Source organism: Astatotilapia calliptera, chromosome 9 (assembly GCF_964374335.1).
Source record: "Astatotilapia calliptera chromosome 9, fAstCal68.1, whole genome shotgun sequence".
Taxonomy (NCBI): domain Eukaryota; kingdom Metazoa; phylum Chordata; class Actinopteri; order Cichliformes; family Cichlidae; genus Astatotilapia; species Astatotilapia calliptera.
In genome coordinates, this window is record NC_137430.1 from 33,081,551 (window position 1) to 33,098,326 (window position 16,776).

The 16,776-nt window shown below is 41.3% G+C and overlaps 1 protein-coding gene and 1 long non-coding RNA gene across 2 annotated transcripts in view; one reads left to right on the plus strand and one right to left on the minus strand.

Moving 5' to 3' along the window:
• LOC113029618 (uncharacterized) overlaps positions 1 to 16,776 on the plus strand; it is a 430,622-nt gene that overhangs the window by 282,112 nt on the left and 131,734 nt on the right. The gene's annotated exons all lie outside the window — the stretch shown is intronic.
• The window catches only part of LOC145431199 (uncharacterized), a 190,416-nt gene that overhangs the window by 120,852 nt on the left and 52,788 nt on the right, over positions 1 to 16,776 (minus strand). The window lies entirely within an intron of this gene.

The following is a 16,776-nucleotide window of genomic DNA, read 5'->3' on the forward strand; positions in this document are numbered from 1 at the left end:
CGGCACCACAGACCATAATGGCCCCAAAGATGAATTGAACTAAATTTTAAAAGCTCTGAAACATGATTTACTGCAGGGCCGTTTGATTGGACTGCGCTGGTTTCAGCTAGGTGCTATAAACTGCCAAGTGAGCGTGTATTTCATTCAATATGAGCATCCATTAATCTGAAAAAAACAAGCTCTGCTGATTTGGGCAGTAAAATTGTTGAAGGACGGAGAGAAGGCGTCACTTTTAAGAGTCTTTCTCTGCAAGCTGCTTTAACAGAGAAATTACAGATAATTAAACTGTCAGCTCTGCGCTCTCTGGGAGAGAGGATCACTGAGATTAAAGCAACAGATCTGTCCATCCTGACTCAGCCTCCTCACGGAGCTGCTGTGCCGCTGAGTCACCGCCTTCGGTCTGAACCAGGGACTCAGGTGATCTGCTGGAGGAAACGCAGTGAAATCCAGGCAGCTCAACAAGTGGTGACAAACAGTTAATCACAATAAAATTCAAATTCAAATTTATTTGTCACGTACACAGTCATACACAGTACGATATGTAGTGAAATGCTTGGACAACTGCTCGTGACCTAAAGAGAACAAAAAAGGAAAAGGCTATGAATAAGATAGGAAATAAATATGAAACATTAAAAAGGGTAAATTTAACTAGGAAGGAATAGAATATAAATTAAGGTTAAAAATGAAATAACTGTACAACACAAATTAGAATGAAGGGTAAATTTAACTGGGAAGAATAAGATAAAATATATAAATTAAAGTTGAAAATAAAATAACTGTACAACACAAATTAGAATGAAGGGTAAATTTAACTGGGAGAATAAGATAAAATATATAAATTAAAGTTAAATAAAATAACTGTACAACAAAATACACAATATAGAACTATATAAGAATGTATGAAGAAATCTAAATATAAATAAATATATACACAATAACAGCAGCTGTACAAGTATTAACCGGAAATGAAGAATATAGTGACCAGTGTTGTGCAAAACCAAAGTCCAGAAAGTCCAGTGTGTGTGTAAGAACCATATGTGTGGGTCAGTACTGTGTGGTGGTGTGATTGAGAGACCGTATCGCCTGCGGGAAGAAGCTCCTCCTCAGTCTCTCTGTGTTGGTCTTCAGGGAGCGGAATCGCTTTCCTGACCTCAGCAGAGAGAAATAAATACAATCTAGAGCACCAGCAGCTAACAGTAGCTTTAAGGACGACTCTTAAGACTCAGAAGAATGTGTTTTTCTTTTGACAATTTTCTGCTTAAAGGTATGACTAACTTCCTGATAATGAAGAAAGTTATTCAGAGAGCTCCTAACTGTTGGCAGTGGTGACAAAAAGGCCTTTAAAAGACTGTAGAGGTCCTTCAGCAGATTAGAAAATGCTGTAGAGATGCAGGAGTGCATTTTATTGTTGTTGTTGACATTAAAATGCTTAACGGTGTCATGATCGTTACTTCAGTTATGTTTAGACTTTGTTTCCTTCTGGAAAGCAGATTGTGCAATGTGCTGATGGAGACGAGGCAGCCAGAGACTGTGGGATAAACGTCTAGGTAACTGTTTGAAGCAACTACCAATGAGAGGAGCTCATATGTGACCAGCTGATAATAAACTATAGAGCTTTATGGATGAGCTATGAACAACCTGTGTGCTGGGTATGGGTAATAATCAGTGTTTATGAGCTTCTTAGATGTTTAGATAACTGATGTGTTTAAATCTGTCTTCACTTCCTACATTTTTACATTTGAATATAAAGTTTGCAAAACTTTTTAAAGTGCATTTGCTACACTGAGATGGACCTGCCGTGAATACTTGTGTAACTCCTAAAGCTTTTATATGACCAAATGAAAAGAGAGTTCGAATGTCATTTCTTTGGAGCGCAGGTGATCGTTCTGAGTTTGGATTCTCAGAAAAGTTTGTTTCGCTGAAATCAGCCGGCAGTGCCAGGAACCACAAGTTGCGGTTTGCGTTCCAGACCATTTCATGCTTTGTTTAGAGGGTACGACATGAACATTTACGTCTTTCATGGGAGTTAATGGCCATGAAAACAAACGGCAGGAAGACAACAAAGGAAATGAATGCTAAGCAAATGCTCAGAGGTGGACTGTGGGTTTCTAAGCTTGACCATAAAAGCTATAGAGATGCTCTTGGGTTTCCCGTAGTGCCTTTTCTGCACAAAGGTAAGAGGTAATAAGCAGGAAGCTGGTTCCAACCTGAGGACTGATGTCAGAGAGCCGCAGTGCAGCTCATCCGGCTAACAGCAGCTCATGTTGTCTTAGCTCCTGCTCAGCAAAGGTCAGGCCTGCTGCTCCAACACTGAACAAACAGCACAACGCCGTGTGGGGCTTTTCAACCGCGCGCACACAGAAACACACCGAGAGGCATCCGGACACACACAAATGCACCAAATACGGGTTCAGACATGAACGGACCCATGTAGGCACAGACACACACACAAAAACACACACGTGATGCATGCGAGGCAGGCGGTGCAGCACTCGAACACCTGTTGTGGGCTGCAGCAGAGCGGCGGCGAGGTGTTGACACAGCAGCTACAGGCTGTTTGAGGAGGAGCTGCAACCATGACGAGGCAAACTGACCGCTGCTCTCTAAAGGTCCCCTACACCTGTAACTGCACCTGCACACAGGCCACACCCTCACCACACCACACCTGGCAAAATATATGAATATGCAAGGACAGTGATTGTTGAAGTGGCGTTTTCATTGCAGTTTTTATGACATTACAGAGTAATATTTTGCTACAATAACATCTGAGCTTTTTACTGAGGTATTTCTTTATTCTTTCAGTGGTTGCATTTCCTGTTGATACGCTGTCATTTCCAAGCTTCTGCGATAGACAACGTTCGTATCATCTTACAAATCTTTTTTTTTTATCTCAACCATCACAAACATGACTTCAGCTCCCATCATTATTGATAAATCAACATATTTCATTGTTTCAAAATAAAATCACAATTTGTATCACAAGTTATTAAGTTTTTACAGTCAAGGCTTTTTTTCATTAATAGAAGTCAATTCTAACCATAGTAATAATTTTTAACTAATAATTATTCATTATGATTTTATTCAACAATAAATGCTGAATGTTTAAATAGCAGTAAAAGCCATTTATCGGTTATTCAACATATTTTTGTCATTCTATATTTAGTTTGTGAATTTTGGGGCTTCTGTCTACAAAGTAGATCTAAAGTCCTGTGAAAGTCTAAGAAAACTGTTGGGAATTTAAATTTCTGTCAGCTTTACCACACTGAGAGGCTTCTACATAAGAATATCAGGGGCGTTGATTCAACAGCTGGAAACAGCTGGAGATGTGTGCCATCTGCAGGTATTACGGTGAGCATAGGCCAGTCTCACATTTCTTCATGAACTGAGCTCCTGATATTGAGTTGCTTCATCTGTTTATCAAATATAACCTATTTTATACCAATAAAACCTTAAATAAGACTTTGGGTGTGCCAGCCAGTGTGGAGTTAGCCAGATGTGGCCCAGAAACCATGGCTGACATCTGGTCCAGGTAAGCTGGACCTATGTCTGAATGAGACAAACTGTCAAGTAAGACCGAATGTGGCACAAGAACCGGCAAACATTAATCTCCATCTGGGTCTATACAACTGATTCTCCACAAAGTCACAATTTCCAGACAAGAAATAATCATTTCTAGGATGTGAAACTTTCTCCTCCTCCACACAGCCTGACTGAAACCAGCCACACAGCAAATATTTAAATGATTTAACTATTTAAACGTTAACATTTACATAAAGCAGACCTTTGTGCTGTTTTTCATTAAAATCTTCACTTGTCTGCTGAGAATCCTTAAAAATAAGTATATGAATATACAGGGAGTGCAGAATTATTAGGCAAGCTGTATTTCTGAGGAATAATTTTATTATTGAACAACAACCATGTTCTCAATGAACCCAAAAAACTCATTAATATCAAAGCTGAATGTTTTTGGAAGTAGTTTTTAGTTTGTTTTTAGTTTTAGCTATTTTAGGGGGATATCTGTGTGTGCAGGTGACTATTACTGTGCATAATTATTAGGCAACTTAACAAAAAACAAATATATACCCATTTCAATGATTTATTTTTACCAGTGAAACCAATATAACATCTCCACATTCACAAATATACATTTCTGACATTCAAAAACAAAACAAAAACAAATCAGCGACCAATATAGCCACCTTTCTTTGCAAGGACACTCAAAAGCCTGCCATCCATGGATTCTGTCAGTGTTTTGATCTGTTCACCATCAACATTGCGTGCAGCAGCAACCACAGCCTCCCAGACACTGTTCAGAGAGGTGTACTGTTTTCCCTCCTTGTAAATCTCACATTTGATGATGGACCACAGGTTCTCAATGGGGTTCAGATCAGGTGAACAAGGAGGCCATGTCATTAGTTTTTCTTCTTTTATACCCTTTCTTGCCAGCCACGCTGTGGAGTACTTGGACGCGTGTGATGGAGCATTGTCCTGCATGAAAATCATGTTTTTCTTGAAGGATGCAGACTTCTTCCTGTACCACTGCTTGAAGAAGGTGTCTTCCAGAAACTGGCAGTAGGACTGGGAGTTGAGCTTGACTCCATCCTCAACCCGAAAAGGCCCCACAAGCTCATCTTTGATGATACCAGCCCAAACCAGTACTCCACCTCCACCTTGCTGGCGTCTGAGTCGGACTGGAGCTCTCTGCCCTTTACCAATCCAGCCACGGGCCCATCCATCTGGCCCATCAAGACTCACTCTCATTTCATCAGTCCATAAAACCTTAGAAAAACCAGTCTTGAGATATTTCTTGGCCCAGTCTTGACGTTTCAGCTTGTGTGTCTTGTTCAGTGGTGGTCGTCTTTCAGCCTTTCTTACCTTGGCCATGTCTCTGAGTATTGCACACCTTGTGCTTTTGGGCTCTCCAGTGATGTTGCAGCTCTGAAATATGGCCAAACTGGTGGCAAGTGGCATCTTGGCAGCTGCACGCTTGACTTTTCTCAGTTCATGGGCAGTTATTTTGCTCCTTGGTTTTTCCACACGCTTCTTGCGACCCTGTTGACTATTTTGAATGAAACGCTTGATTGTTCGATGATCACGCTTCAGAAGCTTTGCAATTTTGAGACTGCTGCATCCCTCTGCAAGATATCTCACTATTTTTGACTTTTCTGAGCCTGTCGAGTCCTTCTTTTGACCCATTTTGCCAAAGGAAAGGAAGTTGCCTAATAATTATGCACACCTGATATAGGGTGTTGATGTCATTAGACCACACCCCTTCTCATTACAGAGATGCACATCACCTAATATGCTTAATTGGTAGTAGGCTTTAGAGCCTATACAGCTTGGAGTAAGACAACATGCATGAAGAGGATGATGTGGACAAAATACTCCTTTGCCTAATAATTCTGCACTCCCTGTAGTATCCCTCTACATTTTAATTTTTATAAATAATCCATCATATTTTATAAAGCACGACCCTTTGTAAACTGATATCGGTTCGATGATTCATTGTTAGAAACTGTTACGTGAGTTTTTGTAAAACACTGATTTTTTTTATAAGTGCTATAAAAATAAAGGTTCTTATTTTCACTTCAAACTTTATCTGCAGGGCCTGCCCTGTATCGCTGACAGTCTGTTCTCATGTTTGCACATTACAGGTTTCAGGTTTCCTCTTCATGCTGGTCTAAACTGCCCGTTACGAGAGGCTTGCCTTTCAGATTAGTTTGAAACTCCTTTACCGGCTGCACACATCATTCTGCACACTGAAGCCCAAACAAGTGTTTCACACTCTTGGCTGTCAGGTGTTGAGATTTCTTTTTAATATTGCTGCTCTTTCCAAAAAAAAAAAAAAAAAAAAAAATAGCTACACCGCTTTTATTTTATTTTTTTATTTTTTTCTCAGCTAACGGCCGCCGTTTACAGAAATATCTTCATTAATCTTAGTGCCCAGACGTTCCTGGATCGACTTCAGAAGCCAGTTGCTTTGAGACATCCTGTTCAGTAAACAGGAACTAAAACATGATGAAGAAGCGAGTGGAGCTGAATACATCACGACCAGAGACTCTCTGCGAGCACTCTAACTGGTGCCGTCCTAACGCTCCAGTAAAGCGTATAATAACCCCTGATGGCCTCTTCTGTCTGTAACCGTCACTCCATCCAGAATCCAGAAGGCAATGGGATCACAGGACTGCAGATTATTTATTTATTTTCTTACATATTTTGAAGCAATCCAAGCGACACTGAAACTGCATCTTCAGTGCCACCGGAAGCTTCTCAGTCTGAGGATTATTTTCTGACCTTCCATCAGCGTTTGTTCCACCAACAAATCTTCTTCTTTGCAGCTTCTCATTTTCTTTGACTTGCCTGTCTTTCTCAGCAGATTCTCGTGAGTTTTAAGTCTAATGTAAATGAAAAAGGAAACAGTGTTTTTGACCATAAGGTATCAGAAGCAGCAAGCCTGCAGCTTCTCCCAGGCACTGAGAGGCCCAAGCAGCTCTGCACACCAGGACATCTGAAGCTGAGAGCGGCAGAGCCGAAGCAAACGACCAAGAGACACCTCACCTGTGCACCTACAGCCTCACACCTACAACAGCACTATTTCATACCCATGCAGGGAGGTTAGAAGGTGGCAGTGAGAGATTGCTGCCTGCGGCCGTTCTGTGTGCAGTTTACATAATATCCCGGTACCTGTGTAGGTTCTCTCCAGGTACTCTGGATTCCTCTCACAAGACACGCATGTTAGATTAGTTAGTGATGCTAAATTAGCCGTAGCTGTACCCTGCCTCTCGCCCCATCACACCCTGAATTAGATATGCAGATGGGAATGGGTGGATGAATTCAGGAATGGAGTAAAGGTGCTTCAGTTTATCACAAAAAAAGTTTGTTTGCGCACAGCTGGAGCTGAATGAGATCCATTAAGATAAAGCTGCCGGGGAGTTTAGTTTATGTGGTCCAAAAGCTGGTCCTGGTTCTTTGTTAACACGTTTAGGCTGCAAGTCTTTCATCTGCCGTCCCGCTCAAGGACACATCGCAGAGGTGGGGGGTGGAGTGGAGAGGAGACCTGATGTGAGGTTAAAATAGCACTCTGGCTAATTACCTGCCATTTTTCTTCCAATCCAGCGGTCCCCAACCCCCGGGCCTGGGACCGGTCCGTGAGTCGTTTGGTACCGGGCCGCGAGAGTTGAGGCTCAAGTGTGAAATGTTTGGTTTTCAGGGTTTTTATCGGTTTTCAGCGTTATTTTGTTATCGTTTTTATCATTAACTCGGTTTTCCTGGGTCTTTTCACGTGTGTTATGAATAAATCTTCTTTTATCGGTACCGGTACTAGTTTTATTTTGTTGTATTTATCCGCGACACCTTAAAGGCCGTGAAAATATTGGTGGGCATAAACCGGTCCGTGGCGCAAAAAAAGTTGGGGACTGCTGCTCTAATCTATTTACTCATCCAATTAAAGTATTAAAAATATTGTTACTGTTCACCATTTGAGACTTTTTGATGGAAAATTGTGGAGAAAGTATCTGCAGTAATATATCTCAAATATATAGTTGTGTTTCTGAACTTTGTGGTTGAAGAAAATAAAAGAAGTGAAACAACATTTTTAGCCTTTTTTTTTATTTCTTATAAGCTAAATGGTTAATTGGTTGATTACAAATCATTTATAATAATTCTTTTAATAATTTAAACTCGCTTCCTGTTAACTAGATAAAACTGTTGATTCTCATGCTTTCACGTTATAAAACTAACTTCACTTCTTTAATTTTATGAATCTGCACATAAATCATGTGATGATAAACCCATTCATGTCTTTATCAGGTGAGTTATATGAGATTTTATCACCAGGTGACAACAGTCACACTGCACGCCGCTGACCTGCGAATTATAATCCGAGTCAGCCAGGTGGTGTTTGTGACGGAGAGGCATTCATCCAGAAGGTGGAAGGTCAAAGTTTGTGAATTGAATTAACATACTGCAGCTCTAAATGTTGCTGCGTTTGTTCCTTTCAGGAGAAAAAAAAACCTCGAACCTTTGCGCAAACTAAACCATTACCGACACCTGGTGCACGTGTTCAGCAGCACCGTGAGGTGATTTCAAATCTGCTTCTAGAAGTCAGAAACATTTATTGTATCTTTAAAGGTGCATCTGTTTGTCAGCTTTATGCAGCGGTTTTCACAGTGGTTCCCACGGTAACTCAAAGCAGGTGTGAGACTGTAGATCAGTTAGTGCAACACACACACACACACACACACAGCAGCGCAAAAAAGCCATCGGTGCATTTTCATTTGCTGTATCAGTGTTTCTCAGGCACTGGTTTACCAACATTTCTCTAAAAAGCTTCTATGAAAGCAGAACAGCTCAGTCAGGGCACAAATCATAGCTGCAATTATGGTCAATACCACGACCACAATTACTCAGAGACTTTGAAAACTTGAAAGAAAGAAAGCTAAAGCTTACAGCCAAACTGCACAAACTACCATCTTTTACTTTTCTGTTATTAGTCAAACTTCCAAAACAGCCATCGTTCGGCTCCTTTCACAGCTCATCGCTCGCTGTTTTTTCCTGTGGGCCGGTTGAGGATGTTGTGTCTTATGCAGACATTTTGAAATCAATTTATTAAGCGTAATTATGCGGCCCTGCGCTTTTCTCTGCCACCCGGACCTGGAACTGAATTTGACACCACTGTTTCCAGTTTCTGAAACTATGCATGTGTAGCATGTGGCTAAAATGCAACCTAACCCTAACCTTGCCCTCAGGGGGGGTTTATGGTGACCAGGTGGATGTCAGGAGGTTAAAAAGGTGCAAAACCAGGTCCACATTAATTTATGACCCAGTCATTTCTAGTCTGACAGCTCAACACTTTTTCTCATGTCTGCACTCACTCAAAAAAATCAGTTGTTGGATGAACACAATTTAATCGTGTCACCTTTTTCCACGTGATTTAACCAAGTACAATAACCCAGTTTTGACCATGTCAAACCAACACGTTTGGCATTTAGTGGTTTAATGTAATCAGAATTTTGTTTTAATTCATTCTGCACAAGTTAAAAACTTCAGGAAAACACAATGAAATCTTGTTGTTTGAACAACTTTGTTAATCAAGGCAATTACGGCTAGTCTTGCTTAATGAACCAATATGGGGGTTGATGATTTCATAGAGACAGACAACCATTTGCATTCATGCGTAGTTTAGAATCACCAATAACTCTAGATTGGATTGTGGATTTGAACCCAGGCCCTTCTTGCTGTGAGGCACCAGCACTGACCATCACACCACCAAGCTGTCACTCCAGGCTTAAAACTAGGAAAGCTGTGATTTCAAGGCTTGATGCAGACTTCTCTGTACGTTTTTGTCCTTGACAGGTTAAACCACAATAAATAGCGATAGCATACACGTGGTGTGGGTGTAGCTGTCTAGTGATTTTCCTGCAGTTTGACATCTCATGTGATCGTGTGAATTGCGTGAGTCCAGCAAATAACCGCTCTTACTAGATTGTATCAGGTCATCTCAACAAGAACAAATTAAGTTGCTGAAGTTCATGCAGATGCTACATGATTTAATTACGTTCACCATAGAAAGATGAAATTATTTAGTTCAAATTACAAGTTTGAATCTTGTACATGTAACAACCACCCAATTTCATGTTTTTGAGTCCTTAGAGCCAGGAGAGAATCAGCAGATTGTGTTTGGCTGTGTGGGGAGAATGGAGAAATCCCACCCCAAATAAACAATAAAAGCTTTTAATAAATAAGCAGTTAAAACTGAAGGATTTGTAAGAACAGAGAGTCAGAGCTGGTCTGAACCACCGACTGCTGGACAGTTTGAGTTTTTACCCTGAGCTGTTTGGAGGACTGAAACCCTCCATGTCTCGTTTCTTCTGAGTGTTATTAATATGCTTAATAGAAAACAGGCCTTTGCTTGTATTTCTGTCTCTACTCTAGCACGTTTGCTCTTTTTGCTTACTTGGTAGAAATTCTTCCATTTCCTGTAATTAGTTTCTGTTGTATTTCTTGTTATAATGGGAATTGTTGCTGTAAAACAAATTTCTCATAATGCAATGGTGAAAAGAAACTTAAACCTTGTTTCTTTTCTGATATGCAAGACAGGTACAGGATGAACTTGTCAGAATACATCTAGAAGAACCAGTGCTGCTCTAAACCTCTGGAGAACACCTTTGAGTTCTCACATGGAGATACAGAGAGAACAAATCGCCCACGAAGGCTCAAACCCAGAACTTTCTCACTGTGAGGCAACCTTACAAACCTCTGTACAGACACCGAATGAGGCATGTCAGATTATTAAAGAAAATCCCAAATAAACAAATTGAAGACTGAAGTTAATATTTGAGCAGCAATTTTGAGCAAAAACGCTCTCCTGAAAATCTTGGAATAAACGGTGCAAATATACAACTGCGCACCTTTTCAGGCCCGGAGGACTAATAATGAGCTCTGCAGGGGACATTTATGGTGACTGTACCTGTAGGGACAGAAAATGACTTTGACTGTAGCAGTGTTTCTCTCTATGAGCGTGTAGCAAATCAACGGCTCCATTAAAATAAAATGAATAGACAACACTTCTGGTGCCATTTCCGTCTGTAAACTCATTACTCAGCGCCAAACACACACCTCCAGTGCCATTTAAATATTACAGCGATATAAGAAAGTCCGGTGTGACCATCGAGGACATCAAATACATGTACCAGACACTCAGAGTTCTAATCTGTGTCATACATGTACATCCTCTAACAAGTCCTCATATCTGCGGGATGCTTTTATGCGTTTCACAACAGAAAGATTCTTGGAGGAAAAAGTGGCAGAAAGGTCAGACTGACGCACTTCGCGTCTCAGCGGTGTTATTGGAATATCACAAAGACGTAAATGTGACAACCAGCAGCCACCAGCACGGCCCCAAATGAGCCTCCTCTCACATAAACAAAGCCGCTTAATTAATGGAAAGTGGTGGCACGGGTGTGCTCGGCTCGGCACGGCCGGGAAGGAGCGGGGTTGCATAGGAACAGGGGGAGCGGAGTCTCTGGAGGGCGAAAGTGGCTCAAAGCAGCGGAGCAGAAGGGGAAGTGAAGGAGGGTGAAGCGCTCTGACATCTACTGAAAACTGCGAGTTTTCGGGGCTGACCTCCGCCTGCGTCATAAAAAAAAACAAATTTGCGTGGAAATGGGTGCAAACGGGAGTTTTGAGGCAGGTGGGGGAATTCAATTACCTTTAAACTCCAGGAACGCGCGCGTGGGTCATTCTTTGCAGGGGAGTAAATAAATTAAGAGGCTGGGACGTTTTAACGACTTGGGCCCTCCAAACGCACCCGAACACTCTCCGGTCTGATTAAAGTTGCTCCGTGAACGCGCTCACGGGGCAAATAAACGGCTGATATCAGGAGCGCGCCGCGCGGCGTGTCGCAGGTGTTTGGAAACGCCAGGATCAGCGGGAAAGGTCAGAGTTCAATCGTTCAGGAACATTCCCGAGCTTTAAGAAGAAAAGGAGATACTCACATGTGAAACTCCTGCGTTTAAAAAACTGCTGCTTTATTTCACACCATCCCCGCCGCGCCGCTCGAACCCCATCCACACAGGAAAACTCCGCGGAGTGCGTGGAGTGAAATCTCTGAGCTCTTCTTCGCTTGTTTTGTTAATCCAGGGAAAGTGATGATGTAGCTGAGATGAAAGAGCAAGTGTCCCCTGCGCGCGCCTCCAGCAGCGCAAAGAGGAGCGGACTGTAGCGCTTCAGTCCAGCCGGGGAGGAGAAAGTGCGCACCGGGCTCCCTCACTCCGCCTGCTCCGCTTCCTCCAGCATCTCCCCAACTTCTTAATTCTCCTGGAGTGGCTTTAGCTCTTCATCTGCTCCCCTTTAATCCTGAAAGGAGCCCTGGTCCGAATCACGAAAGCAGATTTTAAAAACAGAAAAAGAATTTTATCCTTTTCAGGTGTGATCATTAAAAAGCAAAGGAGCGCGCGCTTCCAATAAAGTCCCGCGTGGGCTCCAGCTGCTGGTTTTACTGTTTCTCTGGGTAGATTCTGGGAGGAGGAACACAGAGAAGTTGAGCCGTCACAGCGGAGTGCTGGGCTGCGTTTAGGTGCGTCGGTAGGCTGGCAGGGCTGACCGGCCGGACTCCCATCATCCCCGCCGCTTGATTGCCCCCAAGCACTGAGAGAGAGAGGGAGAGAGTTGGGAAAGGGGAGATAGAGAGGGAGTGGATTATCGCGAGGTTACGCCCCAATTCCCGTTTGTCTCGCTCTGTGGTGGCCGAGGGCACGCGCACTTTTGTAAGCAGAGACACGCAGAAAGTCCACGCATGAGAGTAACGGCTAAGATGTATTAATGCAGTTGATCAGACCTCCACCTACACACCTACACCTACACCTGACAGTTCATGATGTGTAGCACTAGAAGTGTGCTGTGTAATTCTAACTGAAATATACTTTATGCTAAAAAATGAAATAAAAAATATTACGATAAAGACTTTTTTACATACATGTGCCCCAAACACCGCACACTTTACAGAAATTTATATTAATCATTCACAACATGAAGTCAGAGTCCATGACTTTCATTGTCTTATGCACTGTAAAAAAAACATGTTTCCTTATAAAATAGAATTCTGCCTGTGCTGCCCAAATAAAAAAGCCAAACATAGTTTCAGTCCTACACACTTTATGTTTCATTTCTTGTGACCCATAGATCAACTTTATCAACATTTATCAACAATGACTACCTTGAACATCAACACTTCCCAGGAGTCTCGGTCCCGGTGATCTGTTAAACCTGCCAAACCTGCAAGTATAGAGTTTACATTTTGTGTTAGGAGAGAGAGAGCCTGCTTTTGTGCTCCATACACCGGATCATTTACAGGAACTCTGGTTTTATCTCATTTATTTAGTAAATCCTGGTATTATGATCACAGCTTGTCAGTCACTGCAGTGTATTGACATCGATTGATCCATTCCTGCAGTTCTGGGTCACGGGGGGTTGGGCCTAGGCAGAGATGCCCAGCTCTCCTCCTCCCCTGCCATCTCCACGTTGGGAAGGTGAGGATAGGAACATAGATCGATCCATAATTCCACAGTTTCACTGTCACACAGCTCTCTCATCACCACAGCGTTACAGCGCCCTCATTATTGTCTATGTCACACCAGTCCACCTGAAAATCTCCAGCTCTTTCCTTCACTCACAAAAAGATTTAACTCCTTCCCAACCTGGACTGGGCACTCCACTGTTTTTTGACTGAGAACTTTGGCCTTAGATTTGGAGGTGGTAGCTCACATTGATGTTGGCTGTCCCTTTAATGTATTTGCTGCAAAGTCATGTCTCAATCAGCAGTATCCTTCAGTCCAACTGTTATCTTCTCAATCACTCACTGTGAAGTTAAGCAAAGTTTAATTCAGCGTCACTAATTCTTATTATACACAAGTCGCTGAATTGCGTTAATAATCCACAGTCACTGGTCAGCTCATCACTGCTCGCGTATTCCTGTGTGGATTCACTGTAAAGCTGCTCTCAGCCACACAAACACAAGGAAACACATCACACACCCACAAGACTCTAAAGACAGCATCTCTAAAGCATGATCACAACACGCTAAAATCAAGGATTTAAAGTTAAACAGGACCGTTTCAAACACACATGTGTGACTACACTGCCCAGAATGCACGAGTTGGATTGTAGGTTTTTCCTTGTCTGCTGTGAGAGATTGATGCGAGATCATAAAATCATGGCTGCATGTAGTTGTTTCATTCAATGATCCAACAAGGTTATTACAGCAAAGTAAAACTAACAACAAGAACTCAGTATTGTCCTTATAAAACTAACGTTAAGGTTAAGTTTGTCAGCACAACTGGCCTGAGGAGACTGTTGTTCATCATTTTATTTCATGTACTTGTAATATCTGCTCTAAACATCCAAAACGTTTCCCTGCACAAAACCACTGACATTATAAAAACTAAGGAGTAAAACTATCACTGAGGGATTTGGAAAAGTAGATTGAAACTAAATATTTTACAACAGTAACAACCAAAGAACACAACTTAATGTTTTCAATGTAATTTATAATATTTTTAAACATGTTCTGGAAGTTGATCTCTGCCAACAGTAAAAGCAGGGGAAAAGAAAAAACAACAAAAATGTTTCATTTAAGAAAAAAGAGAAATTAATAATAAAGACAAAAAATTGTAGCAACAGAATAAACATAAATAATCTAAAAACAATATAATGATAAATGAATAGAAACTCCAAAAAACATCAACTTTAATCAGCAAAATGAAGATGATTGAGTCACATCATCGCTTCATGATAGCAGTCCAACATTTATTTATTTATTTGCGATTTTTTCCCCAATCCGATAACTTTGAGTCCACTTCTCAGCAGGATCCATTATTTCCCAGCATGCCGCCTGTTAGCAGCAAGCCCACAGTGTGAAGCGTATCACAGTCTCCCCCTGGTGTGTGTTATCACTTACTGTCATCACAGCAGTTAGTAAGAGATGCTGCACGCATATTTTACATTTAATCATGTTTCACTAGAGATGAAAGTGAGCACGAAGTATTTAAAATAAGGTCGGCCGTAAACGTCTGCAGCTGTGATATTAATATAATATAACACTGTGGTGAAGGAGGCAAGAAACGAATCCAGCACCCTTTCTACATTTACACCAGAACTATAGACGCCACATTTTTGCAGTTCTTCAGACAGGAAAATGAATCTCCGCTTAACTCTCTGTAAAAGTCCTCGAGCGTCACTGATCAGTTCTCACTGCGAACAACTTTTCACTTCTTTTACAGATTATATTTCACTGGTTTCAGAAACACAGAAAAAGCTCTGAGCAGAGGACCAATCACAGGAGTCCAAGGCTGCAGGTCACAGGTTTGACTCCCACAGCTCCAGACGCCTGACCTGCTGTCGTTTCTTTCACTTTTAGGCTTCAGTTTGTGTTTGATTGGAACCAGGAACCAGGGTTCTTGTTTTTTGTACTGCAGTGACATGAATACAGGTGAGGAGATGCCTCCTGTTTGGCTAAATATTAAACTACAGCGCCCTCTTTGGGTGAAAGGATAGAGATGCATATTGAGAGCTTTTCCATCAGAATTAGCTTGATTGACCAAGTATGTGTCAGGATGCGAGGAATATGGCTCCGGCTATTTCTTGGCCCTCAGTCTACAAAACAGAAAAATGACATCAGCATAACAACAAGACACACAGCATGTTTATGGTGCAGAGTGCAAAGATGCTGGATTAAATAAAGGATGCAAAAGTAGTTACTATATATACAGTAGATAGATAGATAGATAGATAGATAGATAGATAGATAGATAGATAGATAGATAGATAGATAGATAGATAGATAGATAGATAGATAGATAGATAGATAGATAGATAGATAGATAGATAGATAGATAGATAGATAGATAGATAGATAGATAGATATCATACTTTAAATCAGGTTTAAGAGGTTTAAGTGTTTATAAGAATCTTGAAATCGATTTATTTTATACTCAGACATGCAGATAGTTTGTTTAATTTAAAAAAGTCCTGTTATAACACAGATGTTTCTGTGCACATGCAGCATCTGGGCTTGCTTCTCTGTAAACACTGTCCTCCTCAGGGGTTCTAACCACCTCCTGATGGGTGTATCGATGTAATCCCCAGGATGAAGTGGAGCCCGTTTAGGTGCACAGGACAGATCTCCAGTCTCGTAAATGTGGATTTGCGCCAACCAGAGCATCAGTCAGACAGAAACAATCACAAAGATGTGATGTGAAAACCAGAGATAATACAAAACTATTCCCCTGTCGTATAAATGGCCACAAAGTTACGTTGAAACCAAGCACACCATTGTTTTTCTTCTGACATTACCAATAAGTGTGATGTGTCACATGGCCCTCTTCCTATTGACAAAACAAAAGTTGTATCCAAGATGGCCGACTTCTAAATGGTCACTATGGTCACCGCCCATCTTGAGGAGTTTGCCCCCTCACATATACTAATGTGCCACAAACAGGACTTTAATATCACCAACCATTCCCATGTTATTACGCTGTATCCATATAAATGGCCCACCCTGTGCACTCACTAAACCAGAGTCCGCATTCATCTATGTGTATTTGTCTCCATCTAGTGGACGACTGGATTTATTATAAACAGTTCACCCCTTTACCTTCAAGTACAGGCTAGTACACTGAGGTGAAATGAGAAGAAACACAAACTTTCTATTAAAATATTCACGGAAGAAGGAAAAACAACTCACAATTAACAACAAATAAATAAATCTCTGTGTCCAGTTACCATTCGTTCAGTTTTCAGGGTTAAGGTGGAGAGAAATTCACACAGACTGAAGTAAATAAGAAATCTAATCATTCTGTTATCATCTTCAGTGCCATGGAGGTCCCTGCGTGCTGGCGACACTGCATGAGAGCACAGTTATAACTGCATGCATGCTATTACATGTGTGGGATCGATTTCATTCAAACGCAACATAAAGTGAAGTAGCGTCACTTTTCACCTTATGGAAAATTTCGAGGTTTTCTTCGGAATTTTACCTCCACCTCCTGCCCCAGCCCCTTATTCATTCATTCATTCATTCATTCGTTTATTCGCTGGCCATAAACACCACTATACAATTATGAAAAGGTAAGGCGAGCCCAGTCTCTGGCTTTATCCTTCCAAATTTAATCTCGAAAACTTTGACAGTTTTTTTCCTCGTTTTTAATATGTATATATATATAAAAGTGTATATATATGAAGTAGTCATAACCCGCTATCATAAATAAATAAAGTTATTAT